The sequence below is a fragment of the Macrobrachium rosenbergii genome, unplaced genomic scaffold (assembly GCF_040412425.1).
Source record: "Macrobrachium rosenbergii isolate ZJJX-2024 unplaced genomic scaffold, ASM4041242v1 282, whole genome shotgun sequence".
In the NCBI taxonomy this organism is placed as follows: domain Eukaryota; kingdom Metazoa; phylum Arthropoda; class Malacostraca; order Decapoda; family Palaemonidae; genus Macrobrachium; species Macrobrachium rosenbergii.
Genome location: NW_027100730.1, coordinates 1,214,448 through 1,232,139, shown reverse-complemented (window position 1 = coordinate 1,232,139; position 17,692 = coordinate 1,214,448). Strand labels below are relative to the sequence as shown.

Below are 17,692 nucleotides of genomic sequence, written 5' to 3'. Positions count from 1 at the left end.
AATTCAAAATGAGGAGCATAAAACGGAGGAAGATTGTCACTTACCGACTCATCCTGGATTGTTGCGCACAAGGCGAAACAAACCTCACAACCATCGGGGTGCCAGACTACCAGGTCGTCAAGTCGGACCGCGCAACCAGCGTGAGTCCGGCACACTACGTGACCGTAAGGTTGTTGCAGTGACGCAGTACGGCTCCTCACAGCGGTACAGTCTGTAAGTGGAAAACGAACATGAACCTACCACTCCATTGATCTAAGGCTGGCAAGGCCAGAATTTCAACTGCAGCCTGTGCTCCGGTGGAGAAAAATACCTTTTTAATAAACTAGGCCAATAGCTCTAAAATACACCGAGTGTGAGCAGACTTCCAGACCCGGAATACTCGGAATGGAGTGAGACAACAGGAACTCGCCGCAGGGATTGCCTGTAATTTTAACGGCGGAACCCCCGGGCGTAGAACCGGACTCATGTATAAAACTAAGGAGAGTACTCCGAAGATAACAAAAAAATATTTATATTTAAATACATATATCATGTAATAACATAAACTAATGATGGTAAACAGAAATACTCCGGAGACCGGAGGGATCCGCTCCCCTTATATAAATAAATAAATTCTTCTTCACACCTGCCCCGCCAGAGAGAAACAAGGTGGGCCAGATGCTCGTGTCTTTAACATAAACCGGAGCAAAATAGCCCAGCCGGAGTAGCCCGGCCGGGCGGGGGAATGCGGGGACAGTGTTTGGGCTCTGCGTTCGGAGACTCTGAGTGAGCAGATCACTAACCCAACACAGCGTCTGCGAGGACTGTATGGGAGGAGCGAATCCCTCTACCAAATAGAAGTCCTGAACTCGGGCTTGCCATCTAGCGTCACCCGCGCAGTAGAGCAAAGCTGGAAGGGAGTGGGTGGAGTAGGGGAGAATGTTGAGCTTCTGAAACAGGAGACGGGGAAAACTATAACCCGCTCAACTGCCACTACACCACTCCAGAGATGAACTGGGAACTGTGATGGGAGGGTGGCCTGCTACTAGGAAAGGGAGCGACCAAGCCTCGATGCCCGACTCCTGCCTAGGCACAGCCTGAGGACCCTAACCTAGCATAGGCTGAAAAGACAGGAGTACGGAGGGAGGAACCAACAAGAGGAGAGAAATTTTGTGCGAGAACCAACCGGGGCAGAAAGAGGGGGCAAGAAGGCGAATAGCCTAGAGAACACATCAAAGAACTCTATTCCCTAAGGGAAGGAAGAGAACTAAGGGGCTCACTCTGCCCACCAAAAAACGACCCCGGAGGAAACAGCAACAAAACTCCCTCAACCTGATGGACTTCCACGCCGAGGGCAAGGGGATGGAAGCAATAACCTACTCCACTCAAAAACCATCACACCAAAATATGAAATAAAAATGTGCTCAATAGAATTAAGTAGCAGCCTGCCCCGAGGCAACGGTTGAATCTGAGCTGCCTTCTGCGGAGTAAGATGAAAAATAACGAACCGAGAGCACTATGCGCCAAGAAATAAAATAATAATAGCCTAATACAGACTAAAATAAAGGGGCAACCTGGAGGAACCTGGGCCCGGAGCATCACCTCAAAGGGCGGTAGGCAAATGTGTGTTAATTCACCGTAAAATTGAGTTATTTCGCTTCTAAATGCGATTAATAAAGCATTTTTTGGGCGGGTTAACTATTTTCTACCGCGTGGGTTAAGTTCAGGGCGTCAAAGTGTGTGTCGCAAAATAGTTTCACTCGCTTTGGTTTTCTGTACAGCACTCCACGGGGGATAATTCCCCCTCTGGCGGGCCCTTGTACGGTTTCTTATATTGTATAATTGTCCTTCAGTGTTTTCTGGTCAGTATAGTAGCTCCTGCGGATAGGAGAGTCCCCAGTTCTTTTAAAATTCGCTTCCTCCTTGTAATAAATTGCGTAAGAGATTATCAGTCAAAGCCATTATCCGGATTATTTTTTCCCTCTGACACATATTCTTTATACATCGTGCACTTATTGCCATCATATGATTTATGTTTATTATCCCTATGACCTTTCTTTACACAATTTTTACAATTGAAGATGTTTATAGCACACTCACTTGATCTGTGCTTTTCACCACTTCCAGGGCAACCGTGGTCATTTCTACAGTTTGCTGAGCTGTGTAACAAATTTCCTGACATTTATAGCATTGATTGATAGGGCATGTTAAATGTATGTTTTTTTTGTCCAAAAGAATGCTCTCGATCTTGTGTCTACGTTTGTTAAGATGTACGTTTTAGCGTCTAAAAGAACGCTCCCTATTTTACATTGTATCAGTATGTGGAAATTTAAGTAGATTTTCTGAGTATTGCCAAACTTTACTTATATGAGAATTGTGGAGTGTGTTTAATCAGGTATATATGTGTTTGTGTTGTAAAACAATTATTGTTTTCCTTTTATTAGGGTGATGCCTTTGGAAGTTCCCCATTCCCTGTGCATTGACACCCACACCCTGTGCTGTGTCTATTTATGCCTTTCTTTTCAGAGTTCCTTGCTATTTTTATATTGAAGTTGTAAATTGATGTACCAATTGTGTTTTTATCTTGTTTGTACCGTTATTGTGAGTTTTTGAGTGATCTGAGAATTATAAAAAGATGCTGTTTGAAATTTGAATTTTTGTGAGAGGAATAAAGATATCAAGGAAGCACGGGTTTCCCTCTCTCCCGTGAGAAAGCTGGGTATTTGAGGGAGATTATGTCTCACGCCGAGGGCCAGAGGCCCCAATAATCTACATACACAACTCATCTTTAGTATACTCAAATTTAGATAATCAAAATTTCATCCCAGTACACTTTTTTTGCCGGCCCTTTTTCAGTAATTCCTGAAATGGTGCCATGACAGTAACCATTGCAACGAAGGGAGCCCCCTGACTAACCAGCCCAAACCACGACCAAATATCAGATATGGTGCGCTGATCAGTTTATCCTCCGAAGGGAAATATTTAGCCCACCCAACGTTATAGCCCACAAAATTCACCGCCCGCTGACAAAACTGGAATTTATTTGTGTTTAGAGTTACAACATTCCTCTCACATGCCAACAGTAAATCGAAAGTATGCCAGAAAACTTCTTCTATGCTACAATCATGCAACAATATATCATCAGTACATTTAAACTTCCTAGGGATATCCACAATTACATCAAATCTTTTGGTGTGTGTCCTGGGCAGTGCAGTGCAGTGCCCTATGGGTGTGCGACAATACCGACTCTTTCCCCAAGGGATTAGGAAAGTTGTAAGCTTTCAACTTTCTTCCTCCAACACTACCTGATGGAATCCCCAGTGTGCATCATCCACAGTCTTCAAAGTATGCACTGGGACATTTTGACACCATATCAAACAGTGCAACATATGTTGTGTTTCTCTTTTACAACATGCATTAAGTTTTTTTTTAAAATCCTCTGTCCTCCTCAGAGTGCCACTCTTTTTGCCTCCCACCACCATGCTGGCACACCACTCAGTTACCTCCCCAGTAGGCACAGGTTGCAAGCTTCCTGGTAGAACATCCTCGTCTATCTGCTTTTTGACCTCTTTCTCCCAAAGTTTAGGGATAATAATTGGCATATGGTAAGCATGTGGTACTGCACCACATACACCTGTTGCCAGGTGTGGTACCACTTCCCCAAATAGTCCTTGCTTGTATGAAGCCAGACTATAAAGGAAAAAGCCATTGAGAAAATCTAAGCTTCTATGGACCAAAACTGAACCTATCATACTTATCAAAACTTATAGAAATGGAAGTTCACAAAAGTTGGAAGCACTTGAAGTAACTCAACATTATAAATGATGAACAATTAGTGTACAGAAAAAACCACTCAACGGAGACTACATTGTGTGAAATTATAAATGACATGATAAAAATTATAGCGAATGAAAAGGTGGTCTTGGATCATAGTGTAATATTTGTTTAATAATAATGTTATTATTACCCACTTGTGGCTTGATTTGTCAATTGTCTGACATACATTTGGAGGCTACCATTCATTGTAGAACAATTAACTAACTCTAACTAGCCTATACATATGAATTCAATCCTGGGCATGGCTAATACAAGTGTGGTTCACCGTCCTGAGTTAATAAACCCAGGACTATTCTTAACGCAACCGGTACTTGACGCCATAGACGGACGAATCTTCATTTCTGGTTAGGGTTGAGGGAAGGCTGACTCCTGCAATTTGTTTAATGTTTCTTAGTAGGAGGATACATGGTTTTAAACAACTTATTCATGTTGTTCCTTCCATAACAGTTAGAACTGGTTCCTAAACAGGTCCTTATACTTATTCCTATACCGGTTCTTAAACTGGTTCCCTGTAATACAAAAAGTTCATTTAGGACAGCAATCTTGTGCCAAACAGCATGCAGTCCTTACCTTAGGCTACCTACTGTACTCATGTCTAACTTAAACTGGTCCATTACACAGTTAGCTTGGCTTTACATGCATAACCGGTGGAATTTACCTCAAGAACTGACATATTTATGGAATTATGGAAGAATATCACACATCTTTGCCTATGGTTGGTGGCATTGCAACCCCATGCAAGCTCATTATGGCGCAACATACGTAACATTACCACAACAACTCTCGGTAATTAGGTGTTATATTAAGGTAAAAATAGAAAAAACACTATTAAGTGTTTTGGAATGTACAACATAAACTAAGATAAGTGCACACCTTTCACAAGGAGAAATATGGCATTTCAAAGATGAAAACCAATTCGTTTTCCTGTCCAGCAATTATGGAAGAGTATTGTCAGTAATTCAAGCTTCCAAAGAATACAGTGTTATTTAAGCATATAGACCACAATATTTCCTTTAATGCTAGCAAATATCTTAATAGTAAACCTGACATATAATGTATAATTGCTTCTGAAACTATATAACTGTTCCACTCACGATCGAGAATGGAAATGAAGCAAGGATGAATTTTCTTCATAGTTACCCATAAGACTTTACTGTTTAGAGGTCCGTTTTCTTTGCCCATAAGGTCTGCAGAACATTATATGTTACTTTTGCATAATCAATCATGATAAGGAATATAGCTTTCATTTCTTTTACACAGTTGTAATATTTCTTGCACTTAAGACTCCTCACTTGTCAACATTTTTCTATTGAAAATAGCAACTGAAAATGTTACATTCCTTAGACTGGACCACAATCTACCGTATTACGAAAATCGTCTACTGGAAAAATAACAATATATAAGGTATTTTTTATAATAGATCAAGTGGGTTGTATTATTATTTAAACAATTCTTGCATTGTATTTAATATTTTCAAGGCAAAGTCTTTAATATTGCATAGTTGCCGTTGTACTTAGTATATAAACTGAATAGATCTGGTTGGTGGCCATTTATGTAGGTAATATTAACCATAGCATAAGAATATATATTAAGTTTTGACGAGCATGGCCATTCGATAGAATGCTGCTCCTATAAGGTCAGTTTGACGATAAGTGATTAACGTTAAGCCCTCATTTATTTCGTGGAAATTAATACGGCCCCCCACCCCCGCCACCACCACTGCCAGTCAATTGCAGTAGATCCTTGTTGTGATTATAATTATGCAGAATGAATGGAAATAGCCCAAATCGAATAAAAGAGACCAAGTTAAATCAAAAGTGGCAAACTGTGAAATCTGGTCACCCAAAGGTGTAAAAAGTAGCCCAATTTGTGATTTGTACCACAATCTGGCAACCCTGCCCCACACCACCCCCGAGGCATGTCAAAGGAGTGCAATGTTTTCAGTTGGTATTTTCAATAAAGAGAAAGTGTTGACAAGTGAATAGTCCTAAGTGCAATTAATATTATAATCGAGAAAAAGAAATGAAAGCTATATTTCTATAGGATACTCTATGGGAGGGGTGAGTAAGAGCCACTATTCCTCTGTTGATGGTTTATTACAAAGTACTTCATCCCAAGGTGGTTCCAGGTTACTCCAGAACGACTGGATGTTGGTGCCAGTGGCGCGGACGGACATAGGTAATGCATGGGTAATCATGGATATAATAATAACATTCGACTGGGTTGTATTATTAGTATCAGTGACATGATGCATTTCTATCCTACATAACCCCCCAAGCTGCACGTTACTCCAAAATGCAGGTATACTCAAGAGTCAAGATTAGAGACAAACAAAAAATATAAAATCAAGAACATGCAAAATGACAAATACTCTGCAAAACAATGGCTAATCAAAGCAAAACTTAATAATAGCTCAATGAACAAAATCCACTTTATTTTCCACCCTCACAGTCCTTCATCCAAGCTGGGCATTTAGTTGGCCTTGAACTACGTCTTTCAAGGGGTAGGGGACTGCCATGGCCAGTATCTACCTCCTGGTCCTGGGTATGAGGCGCTGCCCCTGGTGGTTCTATGGTAGGGGGCTGGCTCTTTGCTGTTATGTATTTCAAGTGGTGGCGATTTCTCCTGAACATTCTGCCAGTCCCAGGTTAAATACTGTCTATATGGGAGTCTTTCCATCACTCCTGATGCTGACGCGATACATAACTGTAACCCCCATTGCTTATAAAGTGTAACATCTCAGCACTCGCTGAGTTGGTCCCCCCATCAGTGGATATCTTCTCAGGGGTACCCCAGTGGCAGAACCACCTCTGCAAAACAGGAATGATCTTCAGTGAGGTCACACCATTGCCAAAGAGCGACAGTTCCAGCTACCTAGTTAATCTGTCTGGATATGCTAAATAGCATTTTTTTATCTAATTGAAAGAAATCTGCTACTGTTTTCTGAAGTGGATGCACTGGCAGTTAAGTGGGAATGAACGGTTCTCGTCGTTGAGATGGCGAATTCTCATTGCACGTCGTACATTTAGACTTCTGAAAGATTACATCTGCCTCCATTCCAGGCCAATACACCAGTCTGTAACCAGCGTTCGGGCATGCTGACTCGTCGGCAAATCACCAGCATCATTGACGGATTCACGGCCCACTCCCGAGTGCGTATTGACGCGAATTCCACTCCAGTTAAGAGGCAAGAGCGAAGCGTTCAGTTGACCGCAAACCTCGTGGACTCAGATGTCGACCTTCCACCCATATCACCCGCGCCCCTCCCGCCGCTGAGGCTCTCGCGTTCCTCCACACCTTTGCTGCCGTGCACCTCACGCTACCCTGCCTGGCGCCCTGTCCGGCAGGTCAAACAAAAGCCGCCCGTCGCCATAAAGCTAAGCTGCCACCTTTCACTCAGGGAACCCATCAGTGTGGCTGTTCAGGGTTGAGGTCAGTTCAGGCTGGCGGAACTCACAGACAGTGCTACAGGCTGATGCAGTGATAAATGCCCTACCAGAGGAGGTCTACGGGAAACTCATCATCCGTGGGTGTCCACACCACACCCTCACCTACTGCCACCTAAAGCATCCCTCAGAGAGACAAATGCCTGCTGTTGCGGAGCTGCCCACAGCAGTGCTTTCGGCTTCCCCTTCAGGACTGCGGTCAGGGGATACATGATGCGGGCGATGTCTCGTATGACAATACCCTCCATAATTGGTGGACTGGGAAAAATGAACTGGTTTTCATCTTATCAAGACGTTGAATTAACCAGTCGAAATTAAGATTGTCTATGATTGAGTATGCATACGTTTTTAGTGCGTAAGTTCAATAGCGTGTACTTCCGTAAGTTCAAATTACACTGTTCAAGACGTGTACGAAGACTTGAGAGGGAAAGGCATGTAGCTCCCCCTTTATTTTATTTGAAATGTCATATTTCTCCTTGTAAAAGGATGCACTTATCTTAGTTTATATTGTACATGTTGCCATAACACTCCAATAGTGTTCTTTTGTATTTTTACCTTGATGTAACGGGCAAATTACCAAGAGTTGTTGTGGTAACGTTACGTAAGTTGCTCCATGATGAGCTTGCATGTGGTTGCAATGCCACCAACCATAGGCTAAGAGCGATATTCTTCCATAATTCTATAAATATGTCAGTTCTTGAGGTAAATTCCACCTGTTATGCATGTAAAGACAAGCAAACTGTGTAATGTACCAGTTTAAGTTAGACATGAATACAGTATAGCCTAAGGTAAGGACTGCATGCTGTCTGGCACAAGATTGCTGTCCTAAATGAACTTTTCGTTTCACAGGAACCAGTTTAAGAACCAGTATAGGAATAAGTATAAGAACCAGCGTAAGGACCTGTTTAGGAACCAGTTCTAACTGTTATGGAAGAAACAACGGGAATAAGTTGTTTAAACCATGTATCCTCCTACTAAGAAACATTAAACAAATTGCAGGAGTCAGCCTTCCCCTTAACCCTAACCAGAAATGAAGATTCGTCAGTCTATGGCGTCAAGTACCAGTTCAAGCTAAGAATAGTCCTGGGTTTATTAACCTAGGCCGGTGAACCACACTTGTATTAGCCTATGCCCAGGATTGAATTCATATGTATAGGCTAGTTAGAGTTAGTTAATTGTTCTAAAATGAATGGTAGCCTCCAAATGTATGTCAGGACAATTGACAAATCAAGCCACAAGTAGTAATAATAACATTATTATTAAACAAATATTACACTATGATCCAAGACCACCTTTTCATTCGCTATAATTTTTATCATGTCATTTATAATTGCGCACAATGTAGTCTCTGTTGAGTGGTTTTTCTGTACACTAATTGTTCATCATTTATAATGTTGAGTTGCTTCAAGTGCTTCAACTTTGTTTGTGAACTTCCATTTCTATAAGTTTTGATAAGTATGATAGGTTCAGTTTTGGTCCATAGAAGCTTAGATTGTCTCTATGGCTTTTTCCTTTATGGTCTGGCTTCATGCAAGCAAGCTTTTCACTATTTGGGAAGGAAGTGGTACCACACCTGGCAACAGGTGTATGTGGTGCAGTACCACATGCTTACCATATGCCAATTATTATCCCTAAACTGGGAGAAAAGAGGTCAAAAAGCAGATAGACGAGGATGTTCTCTTGGGAAGCTTGCAACCTGTGCCTACTGGGGAGGTAACTGAGTGGTGTGTCCACATGGTGGTGGGAGGCAAAAAGAGTGGCACTCTGAGGACAGTGGGATTTTAAAAAACTTAATGCATGTTGTAAAAGAGAAACACAACATATGGTTGCACTGTTTGATATGGTGTCAAAATGTCCCAGTGCATACTTTTAAGACTATGGATGATGCACAGTGGGGATTCCATCAGGTAGTGTTGGAGGAAGAAAGTTGAAAGCTTACAACTTTCCTAATCCCTTGGGGAAGGAGTCGGTATTGTCGCACACCCATAGGGCACTGCATTGCACTGCCCAGGACACACACCAAAAGATTTCATGTAACTGTGGATATCCCTAGGAAGTTTAAATGTACTGATGATATATTGTTGCATGATTGTAGCATAGAAGAAGTTTTCTGGCATACTTTCAATTTACTGTTGGCATGTGAGAGGAATGTTGTAACTCTAAACACAAATAAATTCCAGTTTTGTCAGCGGGCCGTCAATTTTGTGGGCTATAACGTTGGGTGGGCTAAATATTTGCCTTCAGAGGATAAGCTGGCTGCTATAAAGAATTTCCCAATGTCTGATCAGCGCACCATATCTGATATTTGGTCGTGGTTTGGGCTGGTCAGTCAGTTGGCTCCCTTCGTTCCAGTGGTTACTGTCATGGCACCATTTCAGGGATTACCGAAAAAGGGGCCAGCAAAAAAGTGTACTGGGATGAAATTTTGATTTCTAAATTTGAATATACTAAAGATGAGTTGTGTAGCATAATATCTGAGGGTCTGCATTATTATGATGAGACAGGACCAACCATTGTTATGACTGACTGGAGTAAAGAAGGAATGGGCTTTGTTGTATTACAGCAATACTGTTCTTGCATATGTCTGTTGTAATGGGAGTTTAGCTGCTAGCCCTGTGCGGCAGCAAGCACCTTTCAAAAGAGGAATTGAACTACGCCCCTATCGAGGGGGAGGCGACAACTGTGGTCTGGTGTCTGAAAAAGCTCGTCTCTTTTTGCCCGGCTGCCCTAACCTACTTCTGGTAACAGACCATTGGCTGTTGGTTAAGTTTTTTAGTGATCGAGCTTTAAAACACATTGAGAATCCCAGATTGTTCCGTTTGAAACAAAAAACCATTCACTATAAATTCTCAGTGAAGTAAATGGCAGGTAAAAGAAATACTGCCACTGATACCCTGTCCAAGTACCCTAGTCTAAAGGCATCACTGAGCAAAGTAGATGTGAAAGAAGCAGAAGAAGTATGCGAGATAATGTCTGCTGCAATGATTGCATCATTCCGTGACATGGATAGTGACGTCACAGTAATTGACACCGATGATGTTGAGAGATTTGCCAGCAAAGATGAAGATTATCAATTATTACTGAAAAGGGTAAGAGACGACAATGGCCAGAAAGTAGGAATAAGACTGAGCCTACATTAAAGCCACATGTTCAAGTAAGGGAATGACTTAGCTATATCCATGGACTGGTCACTTATACATTTGATGAAGGGCATATACATTTGATAGTGCCGCAAGCTTTGTGGGAAACCAGCACTTAACCTACACTCTGGCCGGCAAGGCGCTGATTCAATGTTGCACACGCATGGCATTCAATGTATTGGCCTGGGATGGAGGCAGATGTAATGTTTCAGAGGTCTCAATGTATGAGGTGCAATGAGAATTCATCATCCCAACAACGAGAACCATTCATTCCCACTCAACCGCCAATTTATCCATTTCAGAACAGTAGCAGATTTCTTTCAGTTAGATAATAAATGCTATTTATTGTAGGCAGACAGATGAACAGGGTGGCTGGGACTGTCGCACTTTGACAATGTTGCACTTTGGTATTGCAGAGGTGGTTCTGCTGTTGGGGTACCCCTGATGAGATCTCCACTGATGGGGGGACGAACTTGGCGAGTACCGAGATGTTCGACTTTCATAAGCGATGGGGATGCAATTGCTTATCTCATCAGCACAATGCATGCAATTGAATGGGTGAGTATGATAAGGGACAATGATAGGAATAATGGTAGCCTAGACGCCGTTGCCACAGCAAAAGCCCTTATGCAATTCAGAAATACACCCCTAAGAGATGTAGACAACCCCCCCCCCCATGTAATTAACGTTGGGGAGGCAGTTGCGGGAATCTGTCCCAATGGCGAATGAATTCCTGCTCTTGTATAATTGTAAAGTCACTTACAGAGCCGTCTGTGAAGTCTCCACTGAGCAAGTTTTCTGTGGTGACGTCCCCTTTTCTTCGCCTATACAATTGGTCACGCCTAACGTGCCAGGTCACACGAATTCAGTCATTTAAACTATGTATATATTTGTTCACCTGTTGTCAATTGTGTTTGTATTTTATTGTTAATTATTATCGACCTCAGGTCACTCACGCTCTCATTGTCTTTCGCGGCACGGCGCCAGTCTGCCGCCATATAAACTGCCTGGATCTTGAGTAAAGTAGCCGTTCTCTTTTACCTGCTCGTTAGGTACCTCTTACATAATCACTGGATGACAACAATACGAGAAAGGGAAAATGCCATGCATGGAAGTTGCCATATCTACATGTAGGCAACTAAGTCCTCGTACAGGATGCAGTCATTAAGAAGTGGTGGATTGATCAGGAGTGGTAATGGAAAGACTCCCCATATAGACAGTATTTAACCTGAGACTGGCAGAATGTTCAGGAGAAATCGCCACCACTTGAAATACATAACAGCAAAGAGCCAGCCCCCTACTATAGAACCACCAGGGGCAGCGCCTCATACCCAGGACCAGGAAAGACGTAGTTCAAGGCCAACTAAATGCCCACCTTGGATGAAGGACTGTGAAGGTGGAAAATAAAGTGTATTTTGTTCATTGAGCTATTATTAAGTTTTGCTTTGATTAACCATTGTTTTGCAGAGTATTTGTCATTTTGCTTGTTCTTGATTTTATATTTTTTGTTTGTCTCTAATCTTGACCTCTTGGGTATACCTGCATTTTGGAGTAACGTGCAGCTTGGGGGGTTATGTAGGATAGATATGCATTATGTCACTAATGTTAATGATACAACCCAATCGAATGTTATTATTATATCTATGATTACCCATGCATTACCTATGTCTGTCCGCGCCACTGGCACCAACATCCAGTCGTCCTGGAGTAACCTGGAACCACCTTGGGGTGAAGTACTTTGTAATAAACCATCAACAGCGGAATAGCACCTCTTACTCACCCTAACATAGAGTATCCTATAGGAATAGAGCTGTCATTTCTTTTTCACAATTATGATATTTATTGCACTTAAGACTATTCACTTGTCAACACTTTCTCTTTATTGAAAATACCAACTGAAAATATTGCATTCCTTTGACATGCCTCGGGGGTGTCGATCGTCTTTGGGATTTTATCATTTCTCTTACCTTAACATTTGTGTTGGGGAGTCGCTCCCTTATCTTATATCCATCCATTTACTTAGTTCAATCCTTTGCCTTCGTGGGGCCATCACTTTGCACAAAATAACGAGGCCTTAACATTAATCAATCACACACAACAACCACTTATAGGAGCAGCATTCTAACGAATGGCCATGCCCGTCAAAACTTATATATATATTATTATAAGGTGTTTAATGTTGCTGACATAAATGGACACTAACCAGATCTATTCAGTTTATATACCAGTTGCGAGGACAGCTATGCAATATTAAAGATGTTGCATTGAAAATTTGAAATACAATGCACGAATCGTTCAAGTAATAATACAACCCTCTGATCTATTACAAAAAATATATATTGTTTTTTCCAAGAGACGATTTTCGTAATAGATTGTGGTCCAGTCAAAGGAATGCAATATTTTCAGTTGGTATTTTCAATAAAAAATGTTGACTAGTGAGAAGTTTTAAGTGCAAGAAATATTACAACTGTGTAAAAGAAATGAAAGCTATATTCCTTATCATGACTGATTATGCAAAAGAAACATATAATTTTCTGCAGACCTTATGGACATAGAAAACGGACCTCTAAACAGTAAAGTCTTATGGGTAACTATGAAGAAAATTCATCCTTGCTTCATTTCCATCCTTGACCATGAGTGGAACAGTTATATAGTTTCAGAAGCAAAATATACAGTATATGTCATGTTAACTATTAAGATATTTGCTAGCATTAAAGGAAATATTTGGTCTATATGCTTAATGAACACTGTATTCTTTGGAAGCTTGAATTAATGACAATACCCTTCATAAATTAGTGGATTAGGAAACGAATTGGTTTTCATCTTATGAAGACGTTGAATTAACCACCCGAAATTGAAATTGTCTACGATTTAGTATGCGTACTTAAGTGTGTAAGTTCAACCAAGTGCATAGTTACATAAGTTCAAATCGCACACGTTCAAGACGTGTACGACGGCTTGAGAGGGGAAAGGAATGTATCTCCTTATTTCATTTGAAATGCCATATTTCTCCCTTGTGAAAGGTGTGCACTTATCTTAGTTTATGTTGTACATGTTGTACATGCCAAAACACTTAATAGTGTTCTTTTCTATTTTTACCTTAACACCTAATTACCAAGAGTTGTGGTAATGTTATGTATGTTGCGCCATAATGAGCTTGCATGGGGTTGCAATGCCACCAACCATAGGCTAAGATGTTCAATATTCTTCCATAATTCTATAAATATGCCAGTTCTTGAGTTAAATTCCACCGGTTATGCATGTAAAGCCAGGTTAACTGTGTAATGGACCAGTTTAAGTTAGACATGAGTACAGTATAACCTAAGGTAAGGACTGCATGCTGTTTGGCACAAGATTGCTGTCCTAAATGAACTTTTTTGTATTACAGGGAACCAGTTTAAGAACCAGTATAGGAATAAGTATAAGAACCAGCATAAGGACCCGTTTAGGAATCAGTTCTAACTGTTATGGAAGGAACAACATGAATAAGTTGTTTAAACCATGTATCCTCTTACTAAGAAACATTAAACAAATTGCAGGAGTCAGCCTTCCCCTCAACCCTAACCAGAAATGAAGATTCGTCAGTCTATGGCGTCAAGTACAGGTTCAAGCTAAGAATAGTCCTGGGTTTATTAACCTAGGCCGGTGTGTCACACTTGTATCAGCCTATGGCCAGGATTGAATTCATATGTATAGGCTAGTTAGAGTTAGTTAATTGTTCTAAAATGATGTGGCGGAATTTCAACCCACAAACAAAACAACACACAACACTCACCCTGATCCTCGGTTGCTGGAAAGGTCCACGGTCGCCAATCACAGCACACAACCACAAAACAAGGTTGGACCTCAACTGCCCAAGACTTCCCCAAAACCGAAAAACTCCCGACAGACAGACAGACAGCGCCATAAACGAACTCCAACAACCGAACTACTCGCAACGACAATTACACTCGCTCTCTCTCTCTCTCTCTCTCACACTCACTCACAAAACGTTGGGAAATGCTAAATACAAACAAATTTACTCATCCCTCTATAATTCTCACCCCTTTTAGCATTCCCCAACCAACACCTTTCACACTGCATTCAAATCGCCTCACGCAACACCCACGGATGCTCACTAGCAGGTCCTCTAGATCGTGTTCGCAGGCACGCAATCATTCTCTCAGAATCATTCTCTCTTCTAGCAACATTCAAATTCACATCTTCTCCTCCATTCTCACTCAGATTCACGCTATCTTCTTCATTATAACCACTCTCAATTTCATCCACAATCTCATCTATACCCTCTAACTCGTTCCCAAATACCTCCCCAATTCTTCAACTAACCCATCCCATTCGCTCATTGACCTTTCCAATTCTTGCAACGATTCATTCATGCTTTCAATCACTCGTCTATCACTGCTACGCTCTCTTACTCTTACACTTTCGCTCACCTCCAACCGTTCACTCACCCCTACACGTTCAGTCAACTCAGTTATATCAAACCCGCATATGCTATACGTTCTATTCATACCATCCCATTCATCCGTATTACACGCTTTATCACTCATTTTCACTTTGGCACTCACACCCCTATCACACAACTTACGACCATTCGGTTCACTTATTTTTCCCTTTCTTACGTTTCCTACCATACTCTATCAAAACCAATTGCTGATCCTCCTCATGCAACAACCCCTCACGTACATGCATCACACGCACCGCTTGCATCCTGGAGGACCCACCCATTTGAACCCCCTTCACACTCAGTTTCCCGAATTCGCTGTCACAGTCACCCTCTTTCGTCTACATACACTTGATACCTGCCCTTCCATTCCACATTCGACACACTTCGCTCTCGGTTCTGAACACATTCTCGCATAATGCCCATTCTTACCACAGTTGCCACATATTACATTCACTCGGGTACCCTACAACCATTAGCAATATGACCCACCTGTCCGCACCTGTAGCATTTAACCCCTATCTTTCGTACACTCTCTTACCAAATGTCCCGACTGCCCACACCCGAAACGCGCTCCTAAAGCCCACCTTCACTCATTCTTTGTATGTCCTTCCTTTCCACATCTAAAACACTTCGCTCGACTTCCACTCACCGACCTTCCCCTTTGTACACTACTATCCTAACCCGTCCAACCCGTTGTTCCCTTACAAACCCACCATTCATCCTCACTGGCACCTCCACATTACTTGCTCTTACACTCCTATCTATTACACTATCGGCCATTCTCATTGGGCCCCTCAACACTGCATCCCTAAAGCTTCCAAACTCTGGCACTCTCTCATCTACCCCAGCCCCTTACACTCACACTTCTGCTCTCTTTTATAACCCTGTCAAGCTCATAATCTTCTACAATTTCCAAAATTTCTCCCCAAGTCAACCTTTCATTCGTCCATCTTTTCTTCTCCTTCCGCTTCAAGTTCACAAGTTCTCTAACTCCATCTGGCACTGTCCCTAACAACTTCCGTACTAACTCCTTACATTCATCTATCCCATCATCCCCAAACTTCTTCCTTGCCAACGTCTCAGCCTACAAGCATACAGTGACAAGGTTTCCCCAGCTTTCATTCTTGCCTCATCAAATTCATTCTTCCTCTTATACTTAACACTCGCTTTCATACGCCTCGCTTGCTCAACTAGTCTAGCTTTCACCTTGTCATACTCAACATCTCCCACACTCATAATAACCCTATACATATCAAGCAAAAACCCAGTCAAATATTCTCCTAATTCTCGTGCCCACACTCTCTTACTCTCCCCATACTTATCCTGACAAAACCTTTCATACTCCTTAAAGAAATCATGCACATCCCTACTTCCATACTCATTATACCTTTCACACCGGGGTACCTCCCTCACATACATAGCCTTTCTCACTTCTTTCTCACTTTCACTCTCACTTTCGCTACTTCCACTCTGTCCTTTCATACCCTCTTCCGAATACAAAGAGTCCACTTCCGCACTTACATTCATCTTACTCATTACACTCTTCTTCCCCCTCTTTTTATCCACCTTTATCCATTCACCTCCATCCACCTCACTATCACTAGTATCTTCACCCTCTCCCTTCTTTCCTGCCTTTCCACTTCCTTACCCTTCTTACCAGTTTCCTTTCCTTTTCCCTTCTTCCTTTTTCTTCCCCTGACTTATCCTTACTTTCCCTCTGTTCCTTCCCTTGCTTTTCATTCACCTTTTCCTTACCCTGCCTCTCATTCCCTCGTTTCTTACTTCCTATTCCCATATCACTTTCATCACTCACGCTTCCATTCACTTCTTCCTCCTTTTCTTTCTCTCTTGCCCCTTCACACGTTCCAGAGAACCTGCCTCCAACAGCCCCTTCTCCAAAAACACCCTTGAACATACCTTTCACCATTTCTTCCACACCTTTCATCATTCCTCCAACTTTTTATCCATCCTCTCTTCTGACTCTTTCATCTCCCCTTTCATTTCTTCTTTTGCACTTCTTAGCATTCCCTCCACCTCCTCCAACTGACTCCTCAATCTCTCATTCTCACCCCTCAACCACGTATTCTCCTCTCTCAACCTCACCAGTTCCTCTTCCATCCTTTCCTCCAGTCACACTACCAGCCACCAATCTCAATTGCAGCTGCAACACCAGCTGCCCCACGTTGGGCTGTAATGATGGAAATCCTTCTTTTGAATTAATGACAATACCCTTCATAATTGGTGGACTGGAAAAACGAATTGGTTTTCATCTTATCAATAAGTTGGCTTAACCACTCGAAATTACGTCTTGACGACTTCAGAGGGGAAAGGGATGTAGTTCCCCTTATTTTCATTTGAAATGCCATATTTCCCCCTTGTAAAAGGTATGCACACATCTTAGTTTATGTTGTACATGTTGCCATAACACTTAATAGTGTTCTTGTGTATCTTTGCCTTAATGTAACAGCAAGTAACCGAGAGTTGTTACGGTAATGTTACGTAAGTTGCAACATGATGAGCTTGCATGTGGTTGCAGTGCCACCAACCGTAGCTAAGATGTGCGATATTCTTCCATAATTTTATGAATATATATCAATTCTTGACTTTTTGTATTACAGGGAACCAGTCTAGGGCATTCGTATTACATGAACCAGTATAATAAGGTACCTGTACAAGAACCAGTATAAGTACCTATGTAAAAAGAAGCTCTAACAATTATGGAAGGAACATTAGGAATAAGTTGTTTACACCGTTGTAACCTACTAAGAAGCATTAAACAACCCGCGGGAGTCGGCGTTTCCCTCAACCCTAACTACAAAACGAAGATTCGTCCGTCTACGACG

The 17,692-nt window shown here is 41.8% G+C and overlaps 1 protein-coding gene across 1 annotated transcript in view; it reads right to left on the bottom strand.

The window, feature by feature from the left end:
- Positions 1 to 14,258, bottom strand: part of LOC136838236 (zinc finger protein 436-like) — a 93,996-nt gene extending 79,738 nt beyond the window's left edge. Inside the window, exon 1 of the mRNA XM_067103099.1 lies at positions 14,178 to 14,258. The gene's annotated coding sequence lies outside the window, so the exon portion shown is untranslated. The remainder of the gene's footprint in view (positions 1 to 14,177) is intronic.
- Positions 14,259 to 17,692: the final 3,434 nt, after the last annotated feature.